This window comes from Chlamydotis macqueenii, chromosome 10 (genome assembly GCF_036417535.1).
Source record: "Chlamydotis macqueenii isolate bChlMac1 chromosome 10, bChlMac1.mat, whole genome shotgun sequence".
NCBI lineage: Eukaryota > Metazoa > Chordata > Aves > Otidiformes > Otididae > Chlamydotis > Chlamydotis macqueenii.
In genome coordinates, this window is record NC_141565.1 from 9,361,036 (window position 1) to 9,378,312 (window position 17,277).

Here is a 17,277-nt window from a genome sequence, read left to right on the forward strand (position 1 = left end):
AGAGAAATTCCATGAACTACGTATCCATGCTTGATCCTGCACTGCAGTAGAACCTACACAGAAAAATCATTAAACTACAATCACCAACACTAGAATAGCTAAAAGGAATCTCTCCTTCTTCCCCCTTTCCCAGCTTTCTTCAAGGAATCTCCAATCTACAAAGCTCACATAAAAAAAAAAAAAAATATAATAATAATCCCAGGGCCCTCGAAATCCTGCAGAGGCATCCCAGATTTTTAATATACTTGATTAAATGTACTATTTGGTATAAGAAAAAATATGTTGGTGAAACATAACTACTATTACATATCATAATGAAGATACAGAAACAATCAAAGGGATGGTAGGGGAACTATTCAGTCATGAGAAAACATTTTTGCACACAGCAAACAATTTGTTCCTATACAGAGTCCTGCAAAAGAGCTTCAAACGAAATGCCTAGGAATAAAATTCATAACTCTGTTGGATATTAAAATGATCATTAAAAATGGTTCATAGAACAAAGCTACAAAATACCATCTACAAACTTCTCAGCTAGTTCTGTGTTATTAAAATGGTGGTCCCTAAGTGAGCCCAAGGTCAGTTACAAATTTGGCAATCACCGCTGTAGAATATCCAGCATATAAAATAAGACTATATGACTGCACACTGACAAAAAATGGAAAAACAAAACAAAACAACAAAAAACCCCCACCACACAAAAAAAAAAAAAAAAAATTACAAAAAACAACCACCACATAACATTTTCCAGAATAACCTAATTCTCTCACAGCAACCATCAAAAGTACACAGAACTGTTTAATTGCATTATCTTTGGCTTGGGAGACCCTTCATCCACAAAATGGATTAAAGCCTTCCCTAAAATAAGACTCAACAAATGAAGACTACTACAATTATAAAAGGACCGAAAAATAGCCCGTGAAAAAATTAAAAGGCTTTTCATTTTACTATGTTCAGCTAAAATTTAAGTGTGATGCAATAAAATGCTAATTCATTGCCCTTCCATCTACTACTAATATTTTAATTTTTTTTTAGCCTTGTTAGCATGTCTTGCCACTAAATAGAGTAATGTTTGTCAAATGTATAATCTGTATGCTGAACATGTTTCAACAGAATTTATAGAAGAGAAATGTGCCATAGCATTCAACATAAGTAAAGAGAAGGTCAAAAATATAACTTAAAAATAAATACAGTAATATGAAAATATGATGAATACATGCTTTTTAGAGAGTTTAAGAATTGTTTCTCTGCTCAAAAAAAAACATGTCAACAGTCTCCCACCTATAGGAAATGACCAGATAAAAAAAGTAACACTGCAGAAGAACTGCTGTCAAAACTACAACAAAAACTCTAATTATATTTGATAAATGATCCAAATGTATCAAATTGTGGTCATTACATATCAGATAGTGAAACACCATTGAATTAATTTGGATATACATATAAGCTCTATGGTTTATTTCTCTTATTTTTCTTTTTCCCTTTTTTTTTTAATAGCAAAATTTTATCACCAGCAGGAAGAAAAGTGCAGAGGGAGAAAAAAAGTTGTCAATACAATAAAGTATACAGTTATGTCAGGGACCAAGTGACATTTTCTACCATCTTCTGTAGAAGGAAATACTGTCTTCAGACAATACCTCAAGTAGGCAATCATCAGCGTGATGGTTCTACTCTGTCCAGCTCAGTTTTCCTGCCCATAACGTAAACATAGTAATTACTATACCTGTCTCTCAGACATACTATGAAGTCCCAAAACTTTGTTAAAACCTCTGAGAAGTGCCTTGCACAAAAAGCCAGAGATGTGTCATGCCACAAAGGCAAAAAAAAAAGTAAGTAGGTGGGATAATAGAGTGTTGAATCAGGACAGCAGGCAGGTAGCTTGAGCCACTTCTGGAAAGACCACGGATCCTTTAAGAGCAGGATTTCTTCCAGAAGTTAGAATCATAGAATGGTTAGAGTTGGAAGGAACCTTCAAAGGCCATCCAGTCCAACCCCCCTGCAAGGAGCAGGGATATCCCTAACCAGATCAGGTTGCTCAGAGCCTCATCCAGCCTGGCCTTGAACGTTTCCAGGGACAGGGCATCCACCATCTCTCTGGGCAACCTGTTCCAGTGTTCTACAACCCTCATCATAAATTTTTTTTTCCCTAATATCCAATCTAAATCTACCTCCCTCTATTTTAAAACCATTACCCCTCGTCCTATCACAACAGGCCCTACTAAACAGCCTCTCCCCATCTTTCTTGTAGGCCCCCTTGAGGTACTGGAAGGCTGCTATCAGGTCTCCCTGAAGCCTCCTCTTCTCCAGGCTGAACAGCCCCAACTCTCTCAGCCTGTCCTCATAAGAGAGGTGCTCCAGCCCTTTTATTATCTTCGTGGCCCTCCTCTGGACCTTCTCCAACTGGTCCATGTCCTTCTTGTGCTGGGGGCTCCAGAACTGGACACAGTACTCCAGGTGGGGTCTCACCAGGGCAGAGTAGAGGGGGAGAATCCCCTCCCTCAACCTGCTGGCCACGCTCCTCTTGATGCAACCCAGGACGCGGTTGGCCTTCTGGGCTGCAAGAGTGCATTGCCGGCTCATGTTGAGGTTCTCGTTGACCAGCACTCCCAAGTCCTTCTCCTCAGGGCTGCTCTCGATCCATTCTCCACCCAGCCTGTATTTCTGCCTGGGATTGCCATGACCTAGGTGCACCACAACCCAGCTCCCAAGGAAAGATCCAGAGTTCTATAATGACTGTTCTCCCATTGGAGCTTGTGAAGTATTTGCAAGACTTCTGATAGAGACATTCAAGAACTGCTTTTATACTCTACAATAGGAGGTTGGAAGGAAAAACGCAGTATGATGTGCAGTATCTTAAGAACAGATTTTCTCCAGCCCAATTTCTGCTAGTATTACTACTATAAACATTAGATAAAAATCTGATCATTACTCCCAGAAAGTGAAATGAACCCCCATTCAGGGTGACTGTGAAACATTCCCCATATTTTAAAGCCTGAAACAAAATTTCAGTTGAGGGGGAAAAAAAAAAAAGAAAAAAAAAAAAAACCACACCACCACACACAAAAAACCACCACACACACCCCCCCCCCAAAAAAAACAAAAACAAACAAAAACCACCGCACAGACATTTCAATTAATTCTTTTATCAAGGTCTTTCAAAATGAACCTTTTCTTGAATTGCTTTGCTCTAAAAACTGAATGTAGGAGAAGTTTGAACAAAAATGTTATGACCATTTTTGGTAACGTAAATATAGATACCATTTCTTAAGAGGGGAAGGACAAAGAAACATTCGACAGGTTTGGTTTTTTTCCCCACACAAACCCAAATTGTTGGAACACCAGACTGTGACATGTGAATAATACTAAATGATCAAATAACATAAGCGACAAGATTCTGAGCGCAGACTGACAAGTCTGCCTTTTAAAAAAGAAAATAAATTTTTTTTCAAGTATTTTAGAGTCTGGTCATATTACCACAAGTAAACAATCCAAAATTGTTTAAAACCTCATTCATCCCTGAGTTGGAAATGATTATTCCTTAGCAAATACATCATAGCTGAAAGAAAGGAATGTCACCAGTTCGCAGCAGTGATAAGTAAAATGAGTTGGTTGAAATAACCCCTGCAAATAAAACCACAATGCAATACGTTTGAGCCAAGCCTTTTTAGCATTGTAATAAAGTTTTTTTTTCATTTTCCTGATTATCCCTCTAACCTTCCTCTGTATGTCTCCCACCCTGAATGAATCTTTCTTGAACCTGGGTGACCAGAACCATAAACTGCATTTCAGATGAGATCTCACAGAGTACATTAAAACATTTGCCATCTACAACAGAAATCTCTCTCCTGATACATTCTAGGAACAGATTTCTCACAACTACATTTTACTGGCAACCAACAGCAATCTTCTAATAGACTATTACTACCTTTACCTCCATCGTTACATTGTAAGAGTTCTAGTTTTTAGTCCTCGGGGGCAGAACTCTGCACTTCATACTACCACTTCTCATCCATTTTTCCCACTCCAGAATTCAAGATCACCCAAATCTCCTCAGAATCACTAGTGGCTCCAATCTGTGCATCCCCATGAAAGCTTATGAGTGTGTTTCCAAAGTTTGGCAAGCTATGCAATGAAAATACTAAAGCAACCTCACTGCAATATCAGGTCTTGAGCCGCTCCAACAATTTTCCCCAGCCTAGTCTTTCCTCTTCCATACTATCTACGCTGTTTCTCTATTAGCCAAGATTTCACCAATTCGACTGTTCTTGGACTGAAGAGTCTCCTATTTTAATCACTTGAAAGTGACACAGCATGAAAAGCCTTATCAAGATTCAGCTAGATTAGGCATAACATACTTTTTTTGTCTGTAAGATCAGTGCTTTTATAAGAAAAAAAAAAAAACATACTACCTTAGTCTAATTTAACAGTTTTCATAACCAAAATGAATGCAGTGTAGGTCTCCAAAAAATGGCTAAATGAAAAGGTTTTTTTTCATACCAGAAAAATAAAGTTTTATAGAAAATTCAAAGGGGGATACTCAGAATAATGTGTTTTTACTTCTGACACAAACAGATTTTTGTTTCAAGCTTGCTATCCAATTTGGGAAAGAAAGTGGTAAAATTCTATTCTAAATCCTATGCTATCAATAAAGTTGCAAACTTTGAGTAACTATTTTGTTCCATACAAAACACCAGCAGAATTCTTGCTTTTTGAATAGAATATGTTCAAAAGACTTGTGTTGAAAGTTTCTGTACTTGAAAGTATGTCTTTTAAATACTTCTAGGATTAAATCTCTTAGAATTTTAACCCTTTCAACTGAGGTTATCCTTAAATATTAATATAAAAATGATTGCAGAAAGGATTTTGCTAATATGCCATAGAAACATACAAATTTAAAGAAAAAGTTTACTGTTTAATCATTCCTAATATGGCTTTTAGTGTATAAAGTATATCTAGCTAGCGTATATTCTTTTTACCCCATACATATTTAGTCCCTATACAGAGATGCATATGCATATTCATGGATAAGTAAATATCACTGGTAAAAAAAAAAATAATGGTTTAAATAATTTAATACAGAAGCAGAGGTTGCATGAAAGCAGATTTACTAGTCATGGAAATGACACTTGAGTATGAAAATTCATTCCCCAATCTCTGACAATTGACATTAACATGGAACCTTGTAAATCTGCCCTTTAAGAAAATTCTATAAATAAATAAATAAAGCAAGTATCATTCCTCATCTGTTTTTCTTTTCCTGGAAAGCATTCTGAAAGTAATCTTTTTTCCAGACACAGATTATTCTGCACATGGGTGAAATTCTGCTCCCTTTTCCAGTCTCCTCAATAGACTGGGAAAATAAAGATAGATTTCAAGAAACATGACAATGCCAGCACACAGGAGGAATCTTAATGTAAAGTTTAGCATAGATTTTCTACATAGGATCCTCCACTATGCATATTTAATTATATTTATCAGCACATACGAATATTGCAACACCACGTCAAGGAGAAGGAAAATTTTTTAAAAACCACCAAACCCCCAGAAACCCCTCACCTTTCCAACCCAGTAAGTTTAAAATGACATGTCAAAGGACTGCTAATATTTCTCTCTGCAGCTGTCAAGCTTTCTTAAACTACCTGGTGGCTTTCCCTGTACAATCCCATATAGTGGTAAGCATTTTGTACAGTTCAATTAAATGGCAAAATGCAGAAGCACTTTGGAGCTTAAAGGATGCTTTGAAGAATTTATTTTCCAAGTACGCCTCTAGTAAGGAAGTTTTTGGTTTTGTTTTTTTTTTTTTTAAAAAAAAAAAGTGAAGTGCTAGTAGTTAAAGAATAAAACCAACCACGTACAAGTTAATGTAATTAATTTATTAAATATAGAGCTACCTTGAGATTGCATTACAAAAGCGTAACTGTGGATACATAGGTGTATTAGGCTCTTTGATTTCCATCTCACTTTACAAAAACCAGGGGATTTTTAGGCCTATCATTCCTGAAAATTAAATCTAGGACAGGAAAGTCAGTCTTTGTTCTTCCTGCTTGTATTATACCCTCAGTAATACCTTTGCAGTATGCCTGTAAACTTGTGTAGATGCAATTAAGTGCCTCTGTAACTGAAACTTTCTAACCCCTTCTATTATTTATGTAAGAAGAAATATAACCCTCTACCCTCAGTCATCTCTGTACTGGATTGCAAGATCTAACAGAGGAGTAAAGAAAATTAAAACTTTATTTGCTGAATGATGTATACAGATGTGAATTTTAATGTTAACAAAGAACAAACCTGAGGAGCACAAGGTGTCTTTTCATAGTAATAAAATAAAATAGTCCCTATACTTTCTTGTGATTTCTTTATATATGCGTATAAACTTTTATATTTTATATATATATATAAAAGAATATTTAAGTTTTTGCTGTTAATAGCATTCAGCCACTGCAAGAATCTGTCTAAAGACAAACTAGCATCATTATCCTAGAAACATGTAAGAATAAATTAATCTAAGGAATAATAAAAGGGTTTGACCTCAAGGTAGGCATCCTGTATCAAAAACACTTAAAAGTGTACAGAAGATGACTTCAGGTAATCTTGTTCTTTAATATAATCTATTGCTTGGCATACATAAGGGTTCTTCTTCAGCACAATTGCTGGTTATAATTAATGACATTAAACCATGCAAATATTATATATTTTTTTTTTTCCTGTGAATTAGATAATGTTAAGCATCCAAGGAATACAAAGCAGCACTTCACTAGCTTCCAGGTCACGTGCTATATAAATCATTAAGTCACTGAAAAACAGAAACCTTTGAAATAACGAAAGGATCCCAAGTTTGCAAGCAGTACAAGTCCTACAAAAAGGAAATTCAGATGGCAAATGGACATCAGATATCAAAACTCAGTATACAAAACATAGCCTTTAAATAACAGTAACAGCCTTTCTTTGGTCAAGTTTTCAACACTGGGTTGCAATCCTCAACATTGGTCTAAACCTTTGTCCTTTAACTTCAGGATTTCTCTTTCAACCATGTCACTGGCTGAGAGAGCAAGTGAGACAACTGTACATCACACAAAAAGTTCTCATATTTCTTTTAGCTTTCAGCAGCAGATGCCTGATTATGCCACTATAACAAGTATCTCTGAACTGTTTAACTTACTAACACAGTCAAAAGGAAAAACCCCAAAATTCTAAATATGTAATTCATAAAGCAGCATTTTTTCCTTAATTAATTTTCTCAAAGTTTACAATATCTGTACTAATTCTCTGAAACTAGATATGTTCTGGATCCAGTCTCAGAGAATCTGTGTAGAATAAACATGTGAAACATCTTAAAGACTAACTAAAACCATGTTTCTACTACACTGCAAGGCAAATGGTTTTTGGATGTTTTGCATTTTTATGCTAAATAGTGCAGCTGCAATTGATAAAAAGCAATCAAGCTAATTTAAGTCAATCATGTCCAGGAGGTTCTCATCACTTGTATAAGAATGCTCTCTCACTCACTTTAAGGCTTTACCCCAGCAAGTAGCTTCTCCCCTCCCCCAGATTTTGGTACCTTAAAGCTCCCTCTGCATCTTATATGCATCAAAGAAAAGGAAATATAATTCTTATGGAATAACAACCTCTAGAGTTTTACACTATAAATCAAACTTACATGTCTCATTTGAATACGAACTTAGGTTGATAGTACCACTTGAGCACAAATACGATTTATCACAATACCGCAACACTGTACCTTTAGCGTACATCGAGGCATCAGGTTAAAGGCAAAGTAAACTTCTAGCACTCAAAAAGCACAACTGTTACCCTCTAATGCATAATCTGGATGACATTACTGAGATCATAACATATGCTTTGAATTTATTATTTTGATTTATCAATATGGCACATCACAGCTGCCATCCTGAGTTCCCTCTCAGCTGCTGCATTTGACATTTTAAATAATTACTGTTTATATTTTAAAATATTGCATTAACTATTGCCACTACATTTTAGACCTATAAAACTATTATAGCCATATAAGAACTCTTTCCTAGATGGGGAAAATCCAATATAATGGATTTAAATTCTGTTATGATTCTTACCCATGTGGCCAACCCCCACGTGCATGTGTCTACTGACATTTTTCAGACAGCTCAAAAAATAATGAAATAAAGGGAGACTCTGAATGTATGCCACGCCTTTATTCCTGTTCCCTGTGAGATGGTTATGGGGTTCAGAACAGGAACAGGAGATGGAAGCAGAGAACCATATAACCATGTCCTGGATTCTCTTTTTCCTTCATGAAGAGATGAAACCAGGTGACAGCAGGTCCTATCACATTGACTTAAATTGCTGTCATGGCTTCTTTTCACATTCTCTTTGAGCAGCTACTGATCAAAACCATTTGATCACTGTTCCCACAGAAGCAAATAGGGAAAATACAAAACATCAAGAAAACCCATCTACCAGCAATCCTGCAACTGACCAAGGCAAGGTTTGAAAAACATACCCTGGTCTTCAAATAATAAAAAAGGCACATGTCTCACTGGAGGAAAATAAGATATAATCACTGAAATAGCTTTCCTAATAATTTTTGGTCTACAGTTGACACAAAGGTTTTTGTTGGATAGGAAAGGTTCTTTTTATTGACAGATTACTATTCTGTTTTATTTAAATACACTGAACTGTTAAATAACATATCAAATAATAATAAGCTTTTCATTAAGCTGTTTGTCTTAAAACTGTAAGTGGATAATAATTTTTGGACTTACTTATTAGTAATAATAATTATTGGAATTAATAATACATTGCACCTCTGAACTCATGTTCTAAAAATGCTTCTTTCAGTTATGCATCAGAACACAATTCTTCACAACAATAGCTAAACCAGTACAAAACAAAGCAAACTAACTGGACGAACAGGCAGCACCTAACCTGGGGGTGTGGAGCCTCCTGTGAGGTCACACTCAGAGCTCTGTGCCCAGTTTGAACTTGCCCAGTACAAGAGAGATATTGAAACACTGGCATGAGTACAACTGAGGTCATGGGACTGGGGCACAAAACACACCAGGAGAGGCTGAGCCCCAGGTTTATGCACTCTGAAGAAAAAGCCACAGGCAGATCTTACTGCTGTCTTAAACTACTTAGTGGGAGGCCATGAGAAGATAGAGCCGAACTCTTCCCAAGCGTGCACTGGGAAAGGATGAGACACAATAGGAACATGGAAATTCCACCTTGGCATAAAAAATTTTTTTACCAGAAGCTTGGTCAACTAATGGAACAGGTGCCTAGAGAGGTCATGGAAGCTCCATCCTTGAGATATCCAAAACTTGACTGGACACAGCCCTGAGCAAGCTGCACTAATTAAGACCCACTTTGAGCAGAAGCTTGGGCTAAGCGACCTCTACAGCCCCCTCCCAACATACACGATCCCATGATTCATCTGAACTTAAGCCTCAGTCTATCAGTCTCATATACCTCCTGCACTAAAAGCACAAACAGCAGATGTGCTCGCACTAAGCATGGCACCACAACACACGACACTAGGAAGTACCCACTGGAAGAGGGAGCACCTGCAGACCAGCCCTCCCTGAGGACTTTCCCAAAGTCACAGAGGCAGACATGCAGCAACTGGGCTGCATGGCCTAAGTATAAAATCCACTGCATAAGAGAAAGCTAGAAGGTCCCAAAAATCCAGCTATCCTGTGATTTTGTTCACGAGGTAACTGGTGAGAATCTATTATGTAACTGTGCTTTAACCATCCTTTCCACAACGAAGTTGAACAAAGATGATCTTTCAAGGTTTTCACTTGCCTAAAAAACATCAGAACCACTACAGACATGAAATATTTAAAAGCAAGTGTTGTGGTTTTGAGTGTTGTGCCAGAAACTGCAAAAGAGAAATACTCTAACAAAAATGCTTAAGTATTCTCCAACCCAACATAAGCAAAGGAGAATGTCAGAGTTCAAATCAAACTATCACCAACTCATCAAAAAGAGAGTTTAAATAAAATACAAGGCAGAGTTTACTTATAGGTACATCCAGAATACCACTTTCACAGAATTGTCTGTTATGTTCAGTGATAGTAAAATCAACAACAACAACAAAAAAAATTACTATATTCCCAGTTGATATCCCCAGAAACTCAAAATAAAAAAAAAAAAACTCTGCCAATGACAGCATACATGGAGAGTGTGCTGAACACATGCTTACAGCATCAGACATTTTGAGAAGTAGGCAGGCAATCTGAAAGCGAATTAAATTAATAAATCTTAGACCTGTACACAGGGAAAATCGGGCTGATCTTGTCCTTTATCACGGCAGCCTGCTATACTCTTATTTAGCCATTACTACTCATGAGCTTTGCTAGTTCGAAGCACTTTCCTTTTTGTTAATATATTTTATTTTAACCCAATTTCTAACATTTTCAGGAAAGGATTGCTAAAATAATAGAATGATAGAATGAATACTAGAATAATATGTTTTTTAATAACTACACACTATATTACACCACTGTGAACAGAAATAAAGACTAACCTCTTGCCTTCACATCTTTATTATAATAAGGCAAAGCATATTTTAAATAGGAGTTACCTTGCAAACAGAGTTACTCTAGCTAAAATGAGAGACTGAAAACAAGTAGTATATTGGCATAAATTAGAATACATACTTAGACAAGATTTTAGGACTAGGTGGTGAATTTAGCAAGAAAAGCCCAAGAAATGGTAGTGCTTGATAAACAGAACACCGTCATAACCTCACGTAGCAACACTAGTACTTAGGACCTCACTCATATCAACAGTAAACACTTAATGTGCAAACCCAGTAATTGCCTCACTGAGGAAGGCCATCAGGTTGGTCAGACTTTATTTCCCCTTCATAAATCCATGCTGGCTACTCCCAATCACCTTCTTGTCTCACATATATTTGGATATGGCTTCCAGGATTATTCCTTCCTTATTACGACCTTCCCAGGGATCAATGCGAGGCTTACCAGTCTGTACTTCCCTGGATCTTTCTTCCTGCCTTTCTTAAAGATAAAAGTGACATCTGCTTTTTTTCCAATCCTCAGAACCCCCTCACCTCCCCCCACCACCACAACCTTTCAAAGATAATTGACAGATGAAGAAGTCATTCAGTACACTGGTCTTCTCCATGTCCTTTAGGATCAAGTCTCCACTCCCATTCATCCATGAGCCCAGATTTTCCCCAGTGCCTATAGAAACCTTCCGTGTTGTCCTTCATATCTCTTGCTATATTCAGATGGCTTTAGCTTTCTTAACCCTATACCCGCGTGCTCAGATGGGCTCTCCCTATTCCTCCCAGGTTACTTGTGTCTGCTCCCACCTCCTGCATCATTCCTTTTTATTTAGCTTCATAATTAGAGGAGGAATGAGAGCTGATTTCAGATATACAAAAGTGATAATTTATAAAAATGCATGGTACCAAGATGTTCTCATATATTTTAACAATTCCTGAAAGCATTCTTTTGTCCAGGAAAATCATACATCATTTGAGTTTACCCCCTTACGAGGTATGTGACAAACAGAAGATGACACAAAGTAAACTGGCCCGCTGCCAGCCCGCTGATACACAGAATGATGCTGGAGAGAAAATGATAACGGGGCAACTGGCACTTCTACGCAGATAGGCCTGAACTTTTGCTTGGCTCATAAACCAACACAGCTGCAGAGCCGGGCAACAACCATGAGTCACCAGTGTATGAGAGCCCAGGTCAAGCCTGGCAGAGATTTCCTGCCTGACTAAAACTTCGTTTATTTGGTCCAATGGCACTTTTCCTAAAAACAGAGGGCAGGCTGACCACACATGCGTCTGTCTTTATTTGTGGCCTGACACTTGGCGGGATAAACTTCATTATGTTTATGGTTATGCTTAGGAAAACTACTCTCAATTGTTTCCAGTCTGTTGCAAACATAAACCTACAAGCTGTATTAAATATGTACCATTGTATTTACCACAACTTCATGAAATCATGCATAAAATGCTAAAATGGGATAAAATAAAGGCAACTTTTCTTCCCCCGCCCCCAATTTCTGGCAACATTTCAAAATAAACAAGGAAGCAAAACAATGCTTATATTGAAAGGTCAGCCAGAATCTTATTTACAGGAAAGATAAAATTGGTCTAAAAAAGAAAAAAAAAAATCATTCAGTAAGAGAAAAGCCATTTTCTCTTCTACCAACTATGTAGAAAGATGAAACAGGTTCACAATGAAATATCTTTGTAATTACCCTGTCTGTTAACAAAGAAAATGGAATTTCTTCTAGCCAAAAGAGTAAAATGAAATTTACACCGGCCTCAAAATTGAAATTAAAAAAATTCATAGTAAGGGGAAAAATTAATTTATTGCAACTCAGATAATGATGGTCTGACTAGGTATTGCATAGAATTAAGTTTTCAGTCTTTTATTTTCATACCTTCTAATCTCAGGAACCTTATTGCTCCTGACATAGAGCAGAGAAATTTAGCTATAAATATTCAAAGACAGAAAGGAATGTGGAACTATACCAAGACGCAAAATAAGTGTTCTGCTTCAAATTCAATGTAGCACAGAGTCCATTAAAAATTGTGCACTATGTTAAGTTTTAGAATTCCAAAACATGTAAAGGATCAGTGAAGTGTATTCTGGAGATCAAATAGATCTGAGTACTTCTTCCTCTACAGTTTCATTCTGTGCCCTGTAAGGACTCTGCTTATTTTCACATGATTTTGCTATGTATCTAAATTTAAAGATGGACCTGCAATACAAATCTTTTCAGTAGCAATCCATCCTCCATGCAAGCCACTGACCAACAAATCACTTCTGTTAGACTGGACATGGCAAGCAGGCATCACGAACACTTTTTGCAGAAATGCAAAGAAAAAGAATCTTAGTAACTTCTATTACTATTGGTAGTAATTTCTACCAGAAATTTTCTTCTTATTACTTTATTATTTATCTTAAGTTTTAAGATAACATTAGTGCCCTCAGTAAAGAGTATTTAAACTGCAATGTTCCTCCAAATTTACTACTGAAAAACACTATAAATGTTTTACAATAGGAAGTAACTTTCTCCAATCTGGCTACAAAAATGTTTCAAATTCAAGTACAAACAGTACATATACTTGAAAAACAGAAAAAAAAAATTATTTATGTAAAGATTATGAATATATAGAAATGGGCAGATAGAATAGATACCGATTTTCATTTCCATTACGTATTATAGGAAGATCGCTATGGTATTTATGAACACTATCATCTTCTCCAGAATCCAATTTAGTGTTACTCTAATGGTGTTCAGAACAACAAGTAAATGATACAGTGTAAAAGTAATTAAACTAATGGAAAGTATTTTAAGTATTTTCTTGGAACTGCAACAGTTTAAACAGTATAAAGGAGAAAATAAGCATGCAGTGAACATGATCCAGAACCATTTTTATTTATATGCTCAGCAGTCTTTCCCACCCTATACCAATCTTGTGCCTGATCTCACAATGTGGAGCAGCTGGAAGAAAGTCATCTCTACAGATAAGAAACAGCTGTTTTGCTTGTTTGACCTGAGGAAGAATTTGAAAGACAAAAGCAAAAGGACATGAGAAAGAAAACAGTCTTCAGAAAGGCAGTATTTGCAGAATTGTTTCAGCTTATTTCTAGCCAGCTCTGGTAACAGTATCTGATGTGCACCTCGCTTGCATCAAACCTATTTCCACTGAAAGACAAAAGTAAAAGGGAACCTGGCAAAGGCAATGCTGATTTACAAGCCCTACATGAATAACTACAAAACCAGCGTATTTCATAGGAAAATTATTAATGAACTTGGGGAAAAAAAAATCAACACTACACATTGCAAAACGTCAAAATTAAGGTTTGCCTCTGCAAATCCAGTTTGACCTCTTATATTAAAACAGGCAGACAAATAATTCCTACAGAAACAGAAATCAAAGCACCCTTATCCACTTTACTCTATCTTCTGATCTACTTCTCAATCCAACTTTACACTAGTACCAACATTTTCAAAACTCTCTAAATACTTGACTTCTAACTCTCTGATTTTAACTTATTGGGGCTTAGGTTCTATAGTACTTAAAATACATTTCTAACACTAATCATAGCAGAGCTCTACTGACTCACGCAACATTTAAGTAGCTCTGTACACCAGCGTTGATGTTCCTAACCCAGAGCTCTTTAGTAGTAGCATCTTCTGCAATCCCTCTCCCCAGTTCCATGCTCGTTTTTCACTCATTTCCCATCTTGATGAAGCTTTAGATAATTATTAATACTTGACAAAAATCTCCTCTCTTTTCCTTCTCTTGTAACTGTTATTCCTTCAAATGCATCAGAAGTACTTGTTTGCATTTTTAAAACTTATTTTTTCCACTTTTCCAATTCTTTATGTCTTCTAGCATAGTACTGCTTACATAGTTTTTTCTGTAAAACTAAAAATGTTATCACACTGAAAATATCCACAGTTTCTGTTAAGCAAGAATCTTTCAAAAACAGAGACACAAGTTTGAGACACAAAAATATACAGTGGAAATTCATCAGGATGCATACAGAGTCTTTAAACAATTACAGCTAGTGTAATGGACACAGGTAGGAAAAGTATGATCATATAAGAGCAAGAAAGCTACAATATATGGTGTCTGTAATAGCATCAGCAAACCTTGGCGTTCTCATCACTTTTTACATCCCATGCTTCCTTCTCAAGACTACGGAAATTAACACTGAGAATCACAGGAACAAATTAATCTTCTGTGTGAAAGAGTGCACATTCAACAGACGAGTACAGAGGAAACAACTGAAAACCTCATTTATATTTCACAGAACAGATAATAATCAAAAGCAATCTTACAGATTCCAGTTACTTCATGATACATAATGCTATTTCTTTAACAAATATTACTGCATTACAGATTTGGTTGCATAGAAATGATGTAACTGATGCTAGAAGAGGGAAGGTATATGATCCCATACAGGAAACACAAAGGATTTGAAAAGCTAAGATTTAAATTACAGTGTCATACATTAAAATAATCACAGGAAAAGAATCAAACAAATGGATAACTGCACCACAGTCAACTAACTGAACAGTGTACTAATATTGTTAACCGCTTATACCATCAAAGATGTAAAAAGAACATTTTTCAAAGCTAATGGACAATTTCAGAACTTTGTTACAAGCACTGTGTACCTAGTCAAGCCCAGCAGATGTTAATTAGCACCCTGCCTTTGAGAACACTTTGTATTTTAATTAAATTAAATTCACAGCCTTCTCATTAACTACATATCTTCAAAAATTTTTGCTGTAAGGACATTAATATCCTTATTTAACTAGGTGCTATCACGCACAGTAGTTGTTCAGTTCAGCTTCTTTTTAAGCGTCAGACCACTGTTTTCATGGCTCCCTGTGCACAACTGCAATCCCTCCCCGCAACAACTGGAATCTAAGATGATTGTTCCCACATGTCTGTGCCAGCCAACACTCCCCAAGGATTTTTATTTACTAAAGCCTCAAGGCGACACAACTTAACTGCCATGACATGCCATGGTAGAGCTGTGAAGTACCAAATCTACTTCAGAAAGACGGCTTTTGCCACACATGTATTATCCTTCACTTGTTTAAATGAAGCAGTACATTTAAGTCTGCGTTTCTATTTCATCCAATTTATAAAATTAAAAAGCAGCTTTCCCTTAACCAGAAAGCAAAAATGGAAGCCACAAAACTGGAATTTTGTGAAGTTTACCACACCAGCTAGGTGAAAATATACTAAATAACGACAGAATCAAATTATTCAGGAGAAAATGCAATTGCAGGAGATAATTTGTAAATGCTCTTTACCTATAACAATGACAAATTATTTGTAAAAACTTTTAACCTATAACAATGACAAATCTTTCAAAAGTTCTCACACCTGCATTACATGATTATTTTAAGTATGGAAAGTACAGAAAAATATAAAGTATGATGCAATTATATGATGTTGTCACTTGAGACATGAAGTGTGTAACTTCTGCTTGCCTTAGCTGCAATCTTATTTAGAGATTTCCCTAAATATTAGTGTGTCATCTGTGAAATCATTCATCTTTCACAAGCTTAGATTCTTACTTTCATTTTCCACTGTGATACCAAGATATTTCTTTCCTTTCCTTCTAAAAGTTAAACGGAGGCGGGGAAGACAGGCATGATGACAGGACGACACCACAAAACAACACACACTACCAACACACACTACCACATAGCTATAAGGAAAATATTATTCAGAACTCTAACAAGAAAAGAAATCTGAGGTCTACTGTCAGTATGAGCATCTCCAAAGACTTCTGCATGCCCACAGTTGCAGAAGCTTTTTTATTTCAAATGTGCCATATCCGCTAGTTTATTAAACTCTGCTTCTGCTCCAGGCATGTTTTTTTTTTTTCCTCTGCAGACACAGAGAGCAGGCTGGAAATGTATCTCTGTACCTATCACAGGCTTGAGTGTTGGGGTTAAGAGCAATTGCGAGCCAAGATCTCTACTACCTATGTTAGGAAGAGCAGATCTCTGAACAAGGGTGTTTCCAAACTGAATCATTAATTAAAAAAAAAAAAAAAAAGACACAGTTTGCAGTCTCTGGTCTTAGTCCCAGCACAAAGGCTGAACTGTCCCACATTATATCCCTGCATTGCATTCTTAACATTCATATTAAAAAGAAAAAAAAAAATTAAAAAAACCAGCACTTTGAGAGAGTTGGGGCTGTTCAGCCTGGAGAAGAGGAGGCTCCGGGGAGACCTGATAGCGGTCTTCCAGTACCTCAAGGGGGCTTACAAGAAAGATGGGGAGAGGCTGTTCAGTAGGGCCTGCTGTGATAGGACGAGGGGTAATGGTTTTAAAATAGAGGGAGGTAGATTTAGATTGGATATTAGAAAAAAATTTTTACAATGCTAGTTGTAGAACACTGGAACAGGTTGCCCAGAGAGATGGTGTATGCCCCATCCCTGGAAACATTCAAGGCCAGGCTGGATGAGGCTCTGAGCAACCTGACCTAGTCAGGGATGTGCCTGCTCCTTGCAGGGGGGTTGGACTAGATGACCTTTGAAGGTCCCTTCCAACCCTAACCATTCTATGATTCTATGATTCTAAGTAAAAAAGCCTACCTTTGTATAGCAAACTTCTATCTAGCTGTATGTAACCAACACAAGGATCAGCTTCACTGATTATTTGCTATATTCTTTTATTTTTTTTACCCCAAGATAGCAGACACAAAACACCAGCCACCATTGCCCTTTCTCTCTTTCACTTTTAAGAACACAA

General features: G+C 36.7%; 1 protein-coding gene across 1 annotated transcript in view; it reads right to left on the bottom strand.

The window, feature by feature from the left end:
* The window catches only part of ERC2 (ELKS/RAB6-interacting/CAST family member 2), a 474,334-nt gene that overhangs the window by 342,193 nt on the left and 114,864 nt on the right, over positions 1-17,277 (bottom strand). The window lies entirely within an intron of this gene.